Source organism: Felis catus, chromosome B2, assembly GCF_018350175.1.
Source record: "Felis catus isolate Fca126 chromosome B2, F.catus_Fca126_mat1.0, whole genome shotgun sequence".
Lineage (NCBI taxonomy): Eukaryota > Metazoa > Chordata > Mammalia > Carnivora > Felidae > Felis > Felis catus.
The window spans coordinates 112,594,451-112,608,941 of record NC_058372.1 but is presented as its reverse complement, the minus strand read 5'-3'; positions in this window follow the sequence as shown (position 1 = coordinate 112,608,941).

The window sequence follows — 14,491 nt, the reverse complement described above, 5'->3', positions numbered from 1 at the left end:
CTCTACGTTTCTATAATTTTCCTGGCGCTGAATGGTGACAAATAGTTCATAGACCAGCACCAGACAGCAGAACATACTTTGAATGACACTGGACCGGATGACAATCATACTTCTCTATTTTTTTTGCATCTTTCTCTGGCCATTTTATTTGCCCAAGAACATTAGAGAAAACTCCTTTTTATTGATGCAAAGCAAGAAAGGAGCTGATTCTCTAATTGTCACAGTCGTTAATGAATTGAGCTTTCTCATAGCTCATCCCTGAGGGGTACAGATGTCACAGATGGTGTTCTGAGGTGGCACGGGGAGTATCAGTGAGCACGCGCCCAAGCAGAGGCTTGCCGGGGCCTTTTGCGCAGAGACTATTACATGGTCTTCAATAGCGGGATCACAGAATCTGTGCTCACTATTGTACAGCTTTCTCCTGGCACTATGTGCTTGAAACCCAGTCTTTCTGAAAATACTGCATCCTTTCATTGTTTATCAGTACTGTCTCCAGAATCCGTCAAGGACTACAATTTTGATAGCCTTAAGAAAATTTTTGCAGTTTCTACTGAAGTCCATGAACTGCAACTTCTCACAGAATGCCAGCTGTCTTTGTTGTTGTTGTTGTTGTTGTTATTGTTTTTTCCTAGGGCCAAATGTCCATGGACACTAAAAGTTCAGTATGATGGTATCTACTGTGTTCCCACTTATTTTTTAACGGTAAAACTATGGGGAAGTTTCAACCTCTTCCCCTGGTCAACTTTGGAGTATTTCTCTGTTTAGCATCGGAAGATCTAAAAAAAGCACAGCTGCACACTGGAAACTCAGCTTATCTCCTGAACAGAAAGCTTGTTAGCGTTGCCAGATTTAACAAGTATAAATACAGGACACCCCGTTAAATTTGCATTTCAGATAAACAACAAAAGACCTTTTAGTATGGACATGGGACTGAGACACACTTAGACTAAAAATTTATTCTATGTTTATCTGAAATGTAAATTTAACTGAGTGTCCTGTATTTTATCTGGCAACCCTGTCTCGTGTAAATTCTTTTATTTACGTGGGCCCTTTTTCCTGTGTTATTGCTGTGGGTTTTTCTGTTTTGTCTTGTTTTTGCTTTTGGACTCTTTTCTTCACTATTGGAACACACTTTTTAAAAGGCTCTTGGCAATCCCCCGGCTCATTATCAATGACATGATTAGCATCACCATAGCTCGAAATTATGTTAAAACAGGATTAGAGCCACTGACAGATTGTAAAGACAAGAGGCTCCCAAGGAAGTTAGGATCAAATTATGATCAAGAAAGGAAAGGAAGGAAATGCCAAACTTAGCTTGTAGATAATGCTTAGCATAGTGAATGCTCTGTAATGGAGTCAGACACAGAATACCCCTGGGAGGCTGATGGGTACTCAGCCTTGCATTTCACAGATGGAGAAACTTGAACACAAAGGGAGTTAGTGACTTCTCGAGGGGGGCAGGAAGCAGCTGTGTAAAGGAATGGGGGTAGACAAGAGAAAGAAAATCTTCAGAAACCCAGTCTTACCTGGCAGAGCATGGAGAAGGCAGAAAGCACTGACAGGTGGATACTTGATTAAAATATTTTTCTTCTAGACAACTGGCAAAGTTTTATCTCTAAGGTCTCTCTCCCTGTACAGGCACAAATCACGAAACCACCACATTCTAAAATTCAGAAGGGACATTAGAGAACATTTACCTCAATTCCTTCATTACATTGATAAAGGAATTGAAGCTAAGAGGTTGAGTGACTTTACCAAGTTGTGTAACTTGTAAGAGTGCACGTGGGTCTAGTCCTGAGGACTTCTACGTCTCAATGTTTTTATCCAGCTGCTTTTTAATTCATAACTGATCCACATGCTATAGAAAAAAGCCAGGCAAGTTTTCTCAACCAATGAAAGTGACTCCAATGAATTGGAGAATAAAAGGGTCTAAAAATGTTCTCCTCTTTTCAGTAACTTCAGGAGCTGTCACTTAAGAATGGAATCCAACCTTCTCGTTAAAAGATAAATTATAAAAGGGATATAATTATGACACATACAGATATAACACAAACGCATGTCAAAGATTTTGACCTAGGCTGCTGAGAAAGCTTTGAATTCTGCTAATCTTCACAGTGCTTTGTCTATAAAATTCTACTTAATTGCTTGACTTTTGCTGAGACTTTTATGATCACAATACTGATAATTGTTCTATTTAGGAAGCCTGTAATGTACTTATGGAAATAAAAAAAAAATGTATGCTCCAAAGGTAACACATGAGGTTTTTTTTTAAAGTGTGTATTTATAAACACATTGATTTTATTACACTTTTGTATATCTATTCATTGCAATTCCTCTTCTTCTTTTTTTTTTTTTTTTTTTTTTTTTTTTTTTTTTTTTTTTAGTATTCTAATGTTTCCATCTTTGGCTGGTAGGATTTCCTTTAAATTGGCTCTTGAGTTCCTTTGATACAATTCCAGTAGTCTTAGAAAGTTTCATGCTTTTTGATATGACATGTTCCAGTTTCATCTGATACAGCCTGCCCCACACCTGGAATGAGCCCTAGTTTCTTAAGAGGGAAATAATATGTAGATGACATAATCTATGTGCCAAGGGAGCACATATTCCGAATAACAGTATTGGAGAACCAATCCATTATTCTAATAACTGGGAACGAACAGGAAAGAATCAAACTTTTATATTGCTTTCCATAAACAAGTTGTACCTCAGAGTAACCTACTAAAGGAACATTCTTTTTTATAGACTTTCAACTAATAAATGCAGAAAGAATGGTAGAACTAGAATACTACCATTTTGCAACCCTTAATGACATAATGGATGTAGGCAATTATAATCTATGGCTGCTAAAATTATTAAGAAGAAAGTTGATGAGCAATTTATTATAGATGGATTAGGCTAATAATATCAATTATTGATCAATTGATCAATTATAACATTATAGCCAAGAGAGAAGCAACCAAAAAAGTATACACCTGAGGACCACCTGTAGAATGTCTTTGCCAAAATACAAAAATGAAAACAAAACAGTGAAACCTAATAAAGCCTCTAGATCTAACTGTCAGTTTGCTAATATGCTGGAGACAAAGGAATATGTCAAATGACATGACAGAGGCACAATTCTACAACCTGGTTTCTTTAATTGAAACTTTAAAGAATTAGAAAAGCAGGGTGGGGGAACTTATAAACTAAGAGAAATTTACGAGACATATCAACCAAATGAGTCTATGGACATTTTTGATTCCTGATTTGAACTAACCAGCTTTACAAAATATTATAAGATAATCAGAGAAGTGTGAATACTTTTGATGATATTAAAAATTATGGATTTGGTTATATTTTTAAAAGTGAAAGAGTAGACTGGAACAAGGTTGAACATGTGCTGATAATTGTTGATGGTGGAGGGTGGGTTCAAGGGTGTCACTGTCTGCATTTTGTAATCTTCCAATTTAGTATGTGTTTGAAATTTTCCACAGTGAAATATTAAGAAAATGTAAAATGTATGTCCTCTTTCACTTATCAATTGTACTTCAAGGAATTTATCCTGGAGATACAGTTGCATTTGTGCTAAACAACATGTATTTGTGAATATTCATTGTAGCAGTGATGCAATATCAAAAAACTAGAGCATCTAGATGTCTATCATTAAGGAACTCCTTATATAAATTAAGCCATCTCCACACATCAGAGTACCATGCAGTCATAAAAAAAAAAAAGTGAGGCAACTTTAGATATAACATTAGTAGTAATCTCCAAGACATGATATTAGGTTTAAAAAGCAAGGAAAAAAAAAACAATTCATTTACTGATACACCATTGACTCTGGACATAAATAAGGGGGCATAATAGTCCCAGGTACCATTAGAAAACATTTTGTTGTCATGAGGAAACCTGGTGAGAGATCTAAGCTAATACAAGGGCAGAACTGAGATAATGTCAAAGAAATGGAGCTACTTTATTTTTTAAATCAGCTAGGTTTGGGTTTTCTGTATTTATGACCCTAAATAGCCTAATGGATGCATCATTGAACGGACTGGCTCTACATCACCAGAAGATAACAGGAAGGAAACAGGACTGGGCTGTGGCAGACATAGATCACCTCTTCCAAGAACTGACAAGTCAATGAGAGATATTAAAACTATATCATTGATAGGAGAGCACACTTTAGAGAAATGCATTTTCTAAAACTCTTTTAAAAAGTTGCTAGCAATGGGGTTCCTGGGAGACTCAGTTGGCTAGGTGTCTGACTCTTGATTTCAGCTCAGATCATGATCTCACCATCGTGAGATTGAGCCCCTCATTGAGGCACAGATCAGGTTCTGTGCTGAGGGTAGAGCCTGCTTAAGATTCTCTTTCTCTCCCTCTGCCCCCTCCCCCACTCATGAACTCCCTCTCTCCCTCTTCCCCTCTCCCCGACTCGTGCACTCTCTCTCTGTCTTACTTACAAAAAAAAAGAAAGAAGAAAGAAAGAAAGAAAGAAAGAAAGAAAGAAAGAAAGAAAGAAAGAAAGAAAAAGTTGCTAGTAAAACCCCTGAAATAAATCTACTATATTCAGATGAGATATCTAAGATTTCGCCTTGATTTTTTGCTCTAAAATATTCTTATTCGTTCAAATGTCCGGGAATGCATTTTGACGTCTATAATATACAGTGCGTTGGTCAGACTTGTAAACTTTTTTCTGAAACATGAAATAAGTGAAGCCTTTCCTGTCTGATTTTTGTTCTAAACACTAATCCAACCTGGGTGTGTGTTCATGATTTACAAACCACAAAGAATTTTGGGCCAGGTTTCAGGTGAAACTTCTTTTTTCCCCATGATTTCAAGCTGGGCAAAAATCAAAGTTCCAAGTCCATTAAAAGTAAAAGTTATTAAGGTCAACTGGCAGGAATTCAGATATAAGATTTTCCAGCTCCATAATAAGCACCAAGCTACACAGAAAAAGTTCTGTTATTCAGATCATTCCAGTGAGTAGCCATGATCCTCCACAGACAAAAGGGCTTTGCTTAGTTTGTGTTTGTAAGTTAAATGTGAAAGTAACAAATTAAAACAGGTAACTCATCCAAAACTAAGAAAGTTTAGGGCAAAAGGATCTTGAGATCAAATTATCAAAGCAGCCTTTAAGGTGCTCTTTTCAGGTGGTATAAACACAGTCACTATTTATGGAGTTTGAAGACTTCTTCTTTGGGCTATTAAGAAGTAAAAATGGCCAAATCTCTTATTTGGCTTATTGGTTCCTTCCTGCTCTCAAGGGTAATAAGGGATTCTCAAATAACAGTTTTTCCAAGAGTTCACCTAGGACTTTAAAGCCCCTGAGTGGAAATTACTCTTTCATGAGTCACATTCACAGTCATACAGGACCCAGTTCCATGCTGATCTGCAGAAAAGACAGTTGAACACATTGATCTCTCTGCAGAAGGTGCTGAGCGGAGGTTCTAAGGGAGATTGCATCACAGTGAGGGGCTCAGGTTCCTAACCCGGGATAGAGTCACTCCTGCTCCAAAAGAGTGAGTTGTCCCGGGAAACAGGCACTTTTCCAGGTCAAATAGCCAACATATGTGAGTGATGTACATCTACATACACGGCAACTGTCTAAAGAAATAAAATAGTGGGGCGCCTGGGTAGCTCAGTCGGTTAAGAGTCCGACTTTGGCTCAGGCCATGATATCACAGTTTGTGAGTTCGATCCCTGTGTCAGGCTCTGTGCTGACAGCTCAGAGCCTGGGGCCTGCTTCAGAATCTGTGACTCCCTCTCTCTCTGTCTCTTCCCCGCTCATGCTCTGTATCTCTGTCTCTAAAAAAAATAAATAAAAGTTAAAAAAAATTTTTTTTTAAAAGAAAAGAAATAAAATAGTGCAGCCAGGAGCACATTTCTGTTAAGTCTGTGGCATTCAAAATTTACAGTCCATAAGAAACCTCTGAAAGCCTAGTTAAAAATGCTGACCCCTGTGTTAGCACCTCCAGGGTCTGATTCAGGTCTAAGGTGAGGCCCATAACACCACACTTTTAATAGCTTCTCAGGTGATTCTGATACCAGTGAATTGGGTCCCTTTCTTTGAGAAACACTACTTTAGATGGGGTAGCTCTAGCCCCAGCTGAATTCTGGAATAGGAAATGCTGTGCCACTTGGCATTATCCTGTCTGAATTCCAATACTCTTGGTACCCCTATCTATGAGTTTAGTGTCCTAAGAATAGAGATGGACAAACCTGTGTTTATGGCCTGACTCAGCTTGCACCAGCTGTGTGATGCACCTTAAACTACTTAACATTCACCTGTCCATTTATTCACCCAACAAATATGAATGAAGGTCCTGGGCATAAAATTTTGAACAAACCCTTATACAGTTTGCCATAAGTGGAGGAGCCAAACAAACATATAAACAATGAAACAAATAATAAGTAAATTTCAGAGATTAGTGAGCAAGACTTCAAGGAAAAATAAAACAGGATCATGAGATGGAGAATGAGCCAGGGGGCAGGGAGGGGCAGGCTACTTTACTGGATGGACAAATGGGTCCACTTAGGTGGGGTTGAGTAGAGACCAAGTGATGTGGAGAAGCTGGCCATGCAAAGATGTGGGGGAAGGACAACAAGACAGCAAGCCCCAAAATAAGCTTGGACAGCCAAGAGACAGGCAGACAGGAAAAGGACTGGTGGAAAGAGAAAAGTCAGGTCAGAGAGAAGGATGAACCAGATTACCCAGGGCCTTGGAACCAGGGTAAAGTGCTTAGATTTTTTTCCAGTTAGGATGGAGAGCTATTTGAACATTTTAAGCAAAACACAGTCTCCCTTTGTGAAGTGGTTAGGGTAACTACTTCAGAGGGGTGAATTCAGAGTGCTTGGTTCTTAGTAAGGGTTCAATAAATGGCAGGTCACTATTTCTTTTCCTGGATGAGAAAAATGCTGTCCACTCCATCATTCTTTTCTCATCAGAGCCATATTCCCCACACAGGGCATTTTACCTGTCCTGAATGTCAGGGTCAACCAAAGAGTCTGAGAAAGCTACTTCTACAGCTATGTGTGGGATAGGAAGCTCCTGGTGAATGTGTGCGTGGTAAAAATAGCTTCCCAGAGGATTCACAATGTCCCTGTTCTCAGAGTGGAAGGGACTACAAGAATCATTAGTTTTCAACAGGAAAAAAAAAAAAAAAGTTTAAGGGTCAAAAGCAACTCCAAAGAGGAAAATGTGAGTTGAGTAAATATCTTGGGTAGGGTGACAGCTCATATGCTCCTCCTGACCCTCAAGAGATCTCATTAATCCCACAAATGGGTTAGGCAACAGCAGCATGATTTCCCTAATCTCCCACCCTGAACCAAATTAATTAATAATGTCATGGTTTTATCTTCTATGAAAACACATGACTGCTTCTAATATTATGTTGTTATTTCAAATATGATTTGGTCCAGAAGAATCATTTCTGGTTCAAGTAGTCTATCCTTGGCCAACAAATATTTTTTGAGGGACTACCACCAGCCAGGCATTACATTTATTCAGTACAGTGGTTTTAAACTTTAAAAAAAATTTTTTTTTTAAGGCAGAGACAACATTTTTCAAACAAAATCCGTCAAGGCAATCCAACATGGACTGGAGGACCAAAATGGAGCCCCTGTGGTGAAAGCAATGATGGGTTCTAGGCCTGAGATGAACCTCTCAGATTGGCCATTATTTTGCAAGGGGATCCCTGAAGTACTAGAGAAATTTGAGAACATTTGCAAACTGTACCCTAGGTGAAAAGATTCAATAGTCCTCAGACACCAATACAAAATAGATTAAAAAAAAAAAAGAAAAATATTTGGGGATAATGGCCTAATTATTAATTCCTCATTCTTTTGTCTACAAAATACACTTTGGGGATTATGCATCACATTTCAAACCTTTTATAGTTTTAACACTGTGCCTTCTTAATCAAAGTTCCTACAATCTTCTGCTCACATAGCTGTTCAGAGCCTTTTACCTGCAAACAGCCCCATCCCCTTTCAATTACTCATCCCTGGTGCATCCCACCAATAACATCTAGAACATAAAGGAACAAAGGTCCCACAAGGTACAAAGTGCAAGGCTCCTTCACAAACGTGCATGAGAAGTAGTCGACCAGCCCCTGTCGTACCTCCAAAGTTAGAGGATTTGAGGTTGGACTGACTTAAGCACATTAAAAGATAGACTGAGGCATATTAAACATTTTAAGAATTTATTTAAGCAAAAATAATTTCGAGGGGCACCTGGGTGGCTCAGCCAGTTGAGCATCCGACTTCGGCTCAGGTCATGATCTCACAGCTCGTGAGTTCGAGCCCCGCATCGGGCTCTGTGCTGACAGCTCAGAGCCTGGAGCCTGCTTCTGATTGTGTCTCCCTCCCTCTCTGCCCCTCCCCCACTCATTCTCTCTCTCTCTCTCTCTCTCTCTCTCTCTCTTTCTCTCTCTCTCTCTGTCTGTCTCAGAAATAAATAAACATTAAAAAAATTAAAAAAAAATAATTTTGGATCAGGTAGTACCAAACTGGAAGTATTTAGAAGCACTCCAACAACAGGAGCTAGGAGAGATACTTTTATAAAGAAGATAAAGGAAAGCAAGGAAATGATTTGACTGGCTATAGGTTAAGTGTTCACCTTTCTTGAAAAAGCCCAGGTGGCCATTTGTGAGTGGTTGTCCTTGTGTTTCGATTTCCTAACCTTGGGCTTGGGTTTGGTTTGCTTACATAGGCTGCTAAAGATTTAGAACCACTTCACTCTAAAGGCCTCCTTGTGTAATTAATTTAAAAAGTAGCAGTATGGAGAGATGGAGATTGCTGTGAGGTGAAAAAGTCCTTGCTCTCGCACTTAGGACCTGATGCAGGTAACTTAATTTCTCCATTCCATAAAAGAGGATTGGTAAAATAGTACCTTTCTTTATTTTTTTTAATGTGTGTTTATTTTGAAAGAGAAAGATGGTGAGCAGGGGAGAGGCAGAGAGAGAGGGAGAGAAAGAATCTCAAGCAGGCCCTCCGCTGTCAGCATGGAGCCTGACATGGGGCTTGACGTGGGGCTGGAACCCACGAACAGTGAGATCCTGACCTGAGCCCGAAACCAAGAGTTGGAGGCTTAACCCACTGAACCACCCAGGTACTCTGATAAAATAGTACCTTTCTTCCCCAAGAATGGTATGCAGTGTGTACTCAGTAAATGTCCTCCTTTTCACTCTTTGCTATCGTGTAGCACAGCACTGCCCTTCTAGGACCCTGACAGGATGGGAGAGAGACAGGGGAGGGCTGTGCCGCTATTTGTAAACTACATTTACCCACTTATTTCCCATGCATGCCCCTGCTGTTGAGCAAAAGAAATACAAATTCATTTCAAGTCTTTACAAAATTCACAAAATTCAAGGTAGCCTTTTTAAAAAAGAAGAAAAAGAATTTATTTAAAAAATAAAATTCATCTCCACTCATGTAAATGGACATACAATAGGTTGATATTAAGAGGTCCTTTGACTTCCAAAGAGTGGGAACAGCTTCGGGACTCACAAGGCTGGAAGAATAGGGCTGTGGCAATAATGCTTTGGCCCTCACTTTAATCCTGTAGACTTCTAGCTGCCTCTTGTCCTGCCTCATTATTGGTTATCAGTGGGTGTTAAAGACAATAGCTTTGCTTTTCTTCACTTGCCTGTGGTGTTTCCTGGCTTCCAGACCCTTCCCCTTCTCTGTCCTAGCCCCCTCAAGGGTGTCGCCCGAGTAAACGGCACATTTCAGGAGTGGAGCAGGTGGGCCGCTGAGTCCCAAGCTCTGTGGTGGCACCACCCCCCTCCCCGCCCCCCAGCAGGAGACGGCCCCTGTGGCTGCGTCTGGTTGCTAATGAGCTTTCTGGAGGCGCCTTCTCCTCAGCGACATTTGTTGTTACAGGCGCCCTTGTAGACTTAACGCTTGTTTTCCTAGCCTCGGAAGTTTTTCCTCTCTGGGCCTGGCTGTCTCCTTTTCTTTTGAGACTGTGTGGGAGCTAAATTTAAACTTGATTAACAACATTTAGTCCAAGGAGGGTCAGGATTCTATTTTCATGTTAAATGCTGTTCTTTCTGGTTCTGTTTTGTTTTGTTTTAAGACACAATAGGCCCTCACAATGAGAGCCCTCCTCATTTTGTTGCTATGGTGTGAGAAACCAAAAGTGTCTGGTTGTTCCATTCTGATCAGAGATGGAGAAGGGAACTAATACCCCTTTTGTGAGACTATAGTCTACTATTGGCAGATACATTTTGATAAACCTCACAAATAGTAACAGAATAACATTTTGACTCTTTACTTCTGAATTACTTCTACTTAACATCTGGGACCCCGCTGGAAGTCAGTTACTCAGGGAGACTCCCTGACCCCAGCTATAGCAGGTCCACTACTGGGAATCTCCTTCTGCACCCAGGAATGTTTCTTTTCTAGCATTTTCTAAGGCCTGATTAAACCCTTATTCATCATCTGCCTTGTCTACTAGACTATAAACTCGATGAGAGGAGGCTCAGCTTCTCTGGTTCCCTCCCAAAGGGCCTGAATATAAACATGGACAATGGCCACACCACATATGACAGTAGCACTCTGACCCTCCATCCCTGTAGCAACCAGTTCAGGAAGACAAACTATAGCCTTTTGATCTAAATGGGCGGTAGAATGGTCAGGGCTAGGTCAACGACTGCCAGCTTCTCTAATTATGTCCCCACTTCCAACTCGGAACCAACCAGAGAAAGTAAAACATGCTGCCCAAACCTATCACACTGGACAGCCCACTCCTAGTTAGCACATCTCCAGCTCCCCATACCAATAGCCTCTAATCAGAGCATACCTGAAGCCTTCCTCTTTTTCCACTGTGACCGTTTCCTACTTCCCTGCTTGCCTTGGAGTCTCTGGTGCTAAGTGTTAAATGCTATAGTAAATTTGAAGCAAATGGCCTTTGTTCTCATTTGGATCGTCTTTGTTTATTTTTACACCTTATTGTCCCTTGTACTGGGGATAGTGTCTAGCACAAAGCAGGCACTCAGGAAAGATTAATTGAATGATTGAATAAATGAATGAATGATTACACGTCAGTTCATTGCTAGATTATAGTTAGATCTTCCTGAAGAGGAAATTCAGGAGCAAAGAGGACCTGGGTTTTTATCTCAGGTCTTTCAGTATCTTACTTGTGGCTTTTGAAAAGTCACTCAGCGTGTTTTGGTACCATTTTTCTCAAGTTGTAAACCAGCAAGCTTGGACTAGATGATTCCTATGTTTCAAGTATCTCTGGATCCCCTTATTTCGAAGATCCTTCATAATACCTCTGTCTACGGCCATGAGCTCAGGACATGTGCTTAAATTTCCCCACATTATGCTTATGGAGGAAATATATACTCCGTTCTTTCTCTGATAACCCACTTCTGCTAAATAATGGAAGGAAAGCATAGCTTTAAAAAAAATGAGTTTATTCCTCCTGAAATTGTGCCTTGGTGAAGTTAGGATGTGTGCCAGGAAATAAAAGGTTATTTTTATTGTATTTTCTTTGTTTGCTAAAGATTCTGGGGAGAGGATCATGCTTTAATGCTGGAAGGACACGCTGTTAAACTCTGCATCTCTGCTTTCCTTTAAGTCACTCTGCCTGATAGGATGCTCCCTCCCCTACTCCAAGGATGCAAATCTTCCATCCTTAAATCCTTCCTCACAGTCTATATTCTGCCTGAACTCTTCCCCAGTTATTCTTGTTCCTGATAATCCTCTTTCTAAACTCTTGTAAAATATCACTTGAAGTTCACATACAGTCTTTCTGATTGGATTATAAATGGCTTGAGGGATGGAATTTCATCTTCTGATCCTTCCACAGTTGACCCAATGCCTTGACAAAGAGTAAAAGTAAAGTATTGGATGAGCAAATACTCTGTGCCAGTTGTTTTCATCTCTGTTATGTCTTTGAATTTCCGCTACAATTTTCGGGTAATGGTTATGACTCCTTTTAACAGGACTGAATGAATTTCAAAGTGGTAAGTTCTCCAAGGTCACATGGGCACCAATGCTACATTTCAAGGTAGGTTTCCTGACTCACAGTCCAGTTCTCTTTTGATATCACTACAAGGTCCACCTTGTGTGTTATAATTGTTAAATCAGTTCTTGGGTGCTCACTGACAAATCTGACTCAGATATCTAAAATGGTAGCAAATACTGATTGGACAACAAGTTCCAAAGTTTCAAGTTACATTTTCAAATCCAACTGAAATTTTCAATTAATCACAGCATTTTTCTTAAAGTTTATTTATATATTTTGAGAGAGAGAGAGAGAGAGAGAGAGAGCAAACAGGGGAGGGCCAGAGAATCTCAAGCAGGTCCAGTGCTGTGAGTGTGAGTCCTGACACAGGGCTTGAACCCATGAACCATAAGATCATGACCAGAGCTGAACCTGAGTCAGATGCTCAACAGACTGAGCCACCCAAGTAAGTGCCCCAATCACAACATGTTTTTGAAAAAATTTCCTAGAGCTTTTGAATTCAAAGGCTAGTGGCCATTTACATAGTAGCAGTAGTCTTTGTCATTATATACTGAGTAATTTCAATATTTTGAAATTTTTAATGCTATAAAGCCAAAAATTAAAAACCCAAATTGGTGAATCAGAAGCAATTTCACTGCAGTGGAATTTCAGTTCAAAAATTAATCTATTAGATACTAGAAGACATTGCCACCTGTTAATGTTTTTCCTCTCTTTTCATTTCTTTAACAGAGATGTGAATATAAACTAGAAGAAAATCTAAGAGAACAGATCAAAAGTAGCATACAGTTCAGCATGGTAATTATTGTTGAAAGTATATTTACAATGCTGGGGTGTAGAATTGGAATAATGTATTTACTATATAAATATATATATACAGATACATACATATATATATATGTATATATATATATGCATATGTATATGTATGTGTATATATATATATATTTGCTTTTTCCCCCTTCTCCTAAACTATTATGGATTGATTTATACCCCTCTCAAATTCATATGCTGGGGTCCTAACTCCCACTACCTCAGAATGTGACTATATTTGGAGATAGGACTTTTAAAAGATAATTAAGTTAAAAGGAGTACATTATGGTGGGCCCTAATCCAATCTGACTGGTGCCCTTAGAAGAAAAGATTAGGACACACAGAGACACATCAAGGATGGGCAGAGAGAAAAGACACAGCAAGAAGGAAATCATCTGCAAACCAAGAAGAGAGACCTCAGAAGAAATCAAACCTACTATCACCTTGACCTTGGATTTCTAGCCTCCAGAACCATGAGAAATAAATTTCTGTTGCTTAAGCCACCCAGTGTGTAGGTTTTGTTATGGCAGCCCTAGCAATATACAAACAATATTACATTGAATAATTTTTTATATACAACTTTCCTTATGTGTGTGTGACGGTTTATGAAGTTTTAATTATTCTCAGATGTGGAAATGCTGGATTAAAGGATATATGCTTATTTTATTTTGACAAATACTGCCAAATTATCTTCCATACGATTGCACTAATTTTTATTTTTCCCATTTGTATAGCAAAAGGATAATTTTTCTGCACCCCCTCTCCATGCAATTTTCATCTTTGCCAGTCTGGTAGGTAGAAAATAGTGTCTTGTTTCTATTTTAACGTGCATCTCTTTATTTACAAGAGAAGTTAAGTTTATTTGTATGTGTTTCTTGTTTATTTATTTATTTATTTTTCTGTGAACTGCCTATTCATGTCCTTTGCTCAGTTTTTGGAGTGTTGTCTTTTTGCTGCTGACTTATAAAAGGTCTGTGTATGTTAAGAAAATTAGCTCCCTGCCTGTCATATGCATCTTAAATATTTTCCACTCTTTCTTATGCTTCAAATTTGTATTTCTCATTCTCTTTATGTCTTACAGGCCTTTAACGTTTTATCCAATCAAATTTATCTTTTTTTTTTCCATTTGGATTCTTGGTTTTATGGTTCTTTAGAGAATCTTTCTCCATTTCATAATTATTTTTAAAAATCTAGTGCCTTTATGCTTTTATGGTTTTAGACGTTTACGGTTATTTGCAGTATCTGGAAAACCATGGGCACTTTACAAAAACCTATAAAATTATCCTTTCTCATCACAAGGGAATTACAACAAAACAAGTAATAGAGAGTTAAAAATTCGGAAGCAAGCACTGGCTCTGACATTACTTCTAGTTCTAGCCTTCAGTCTGTTGTTTTATCTGCAAAATGTGATGTCATAGGCTGAGTGGTGCCCGGCCTCCCAATCCATACATTGAAGCCCTAATCCCCAATATGACTCTATTTGGAGATAGGATTTTTTAGGAGGTAATTAAAGATCTTTTAGGAGGTAATTAAGCTTGATTAAGGCCAAGAATTTGGACCCCTGATCTGATAGGACTGATATAAGAAGAGGAAGGGACATGAGAGCACGTCCCTCTCCACATGCATACTGAGCAAAGACCATGAGAGAGCATAGCAAGAAGGAAGCCATCTGCAAGCCAGAAAGTGTTCTCACTAAGAACCAACCTCTTGGCACCCTGATCTTGG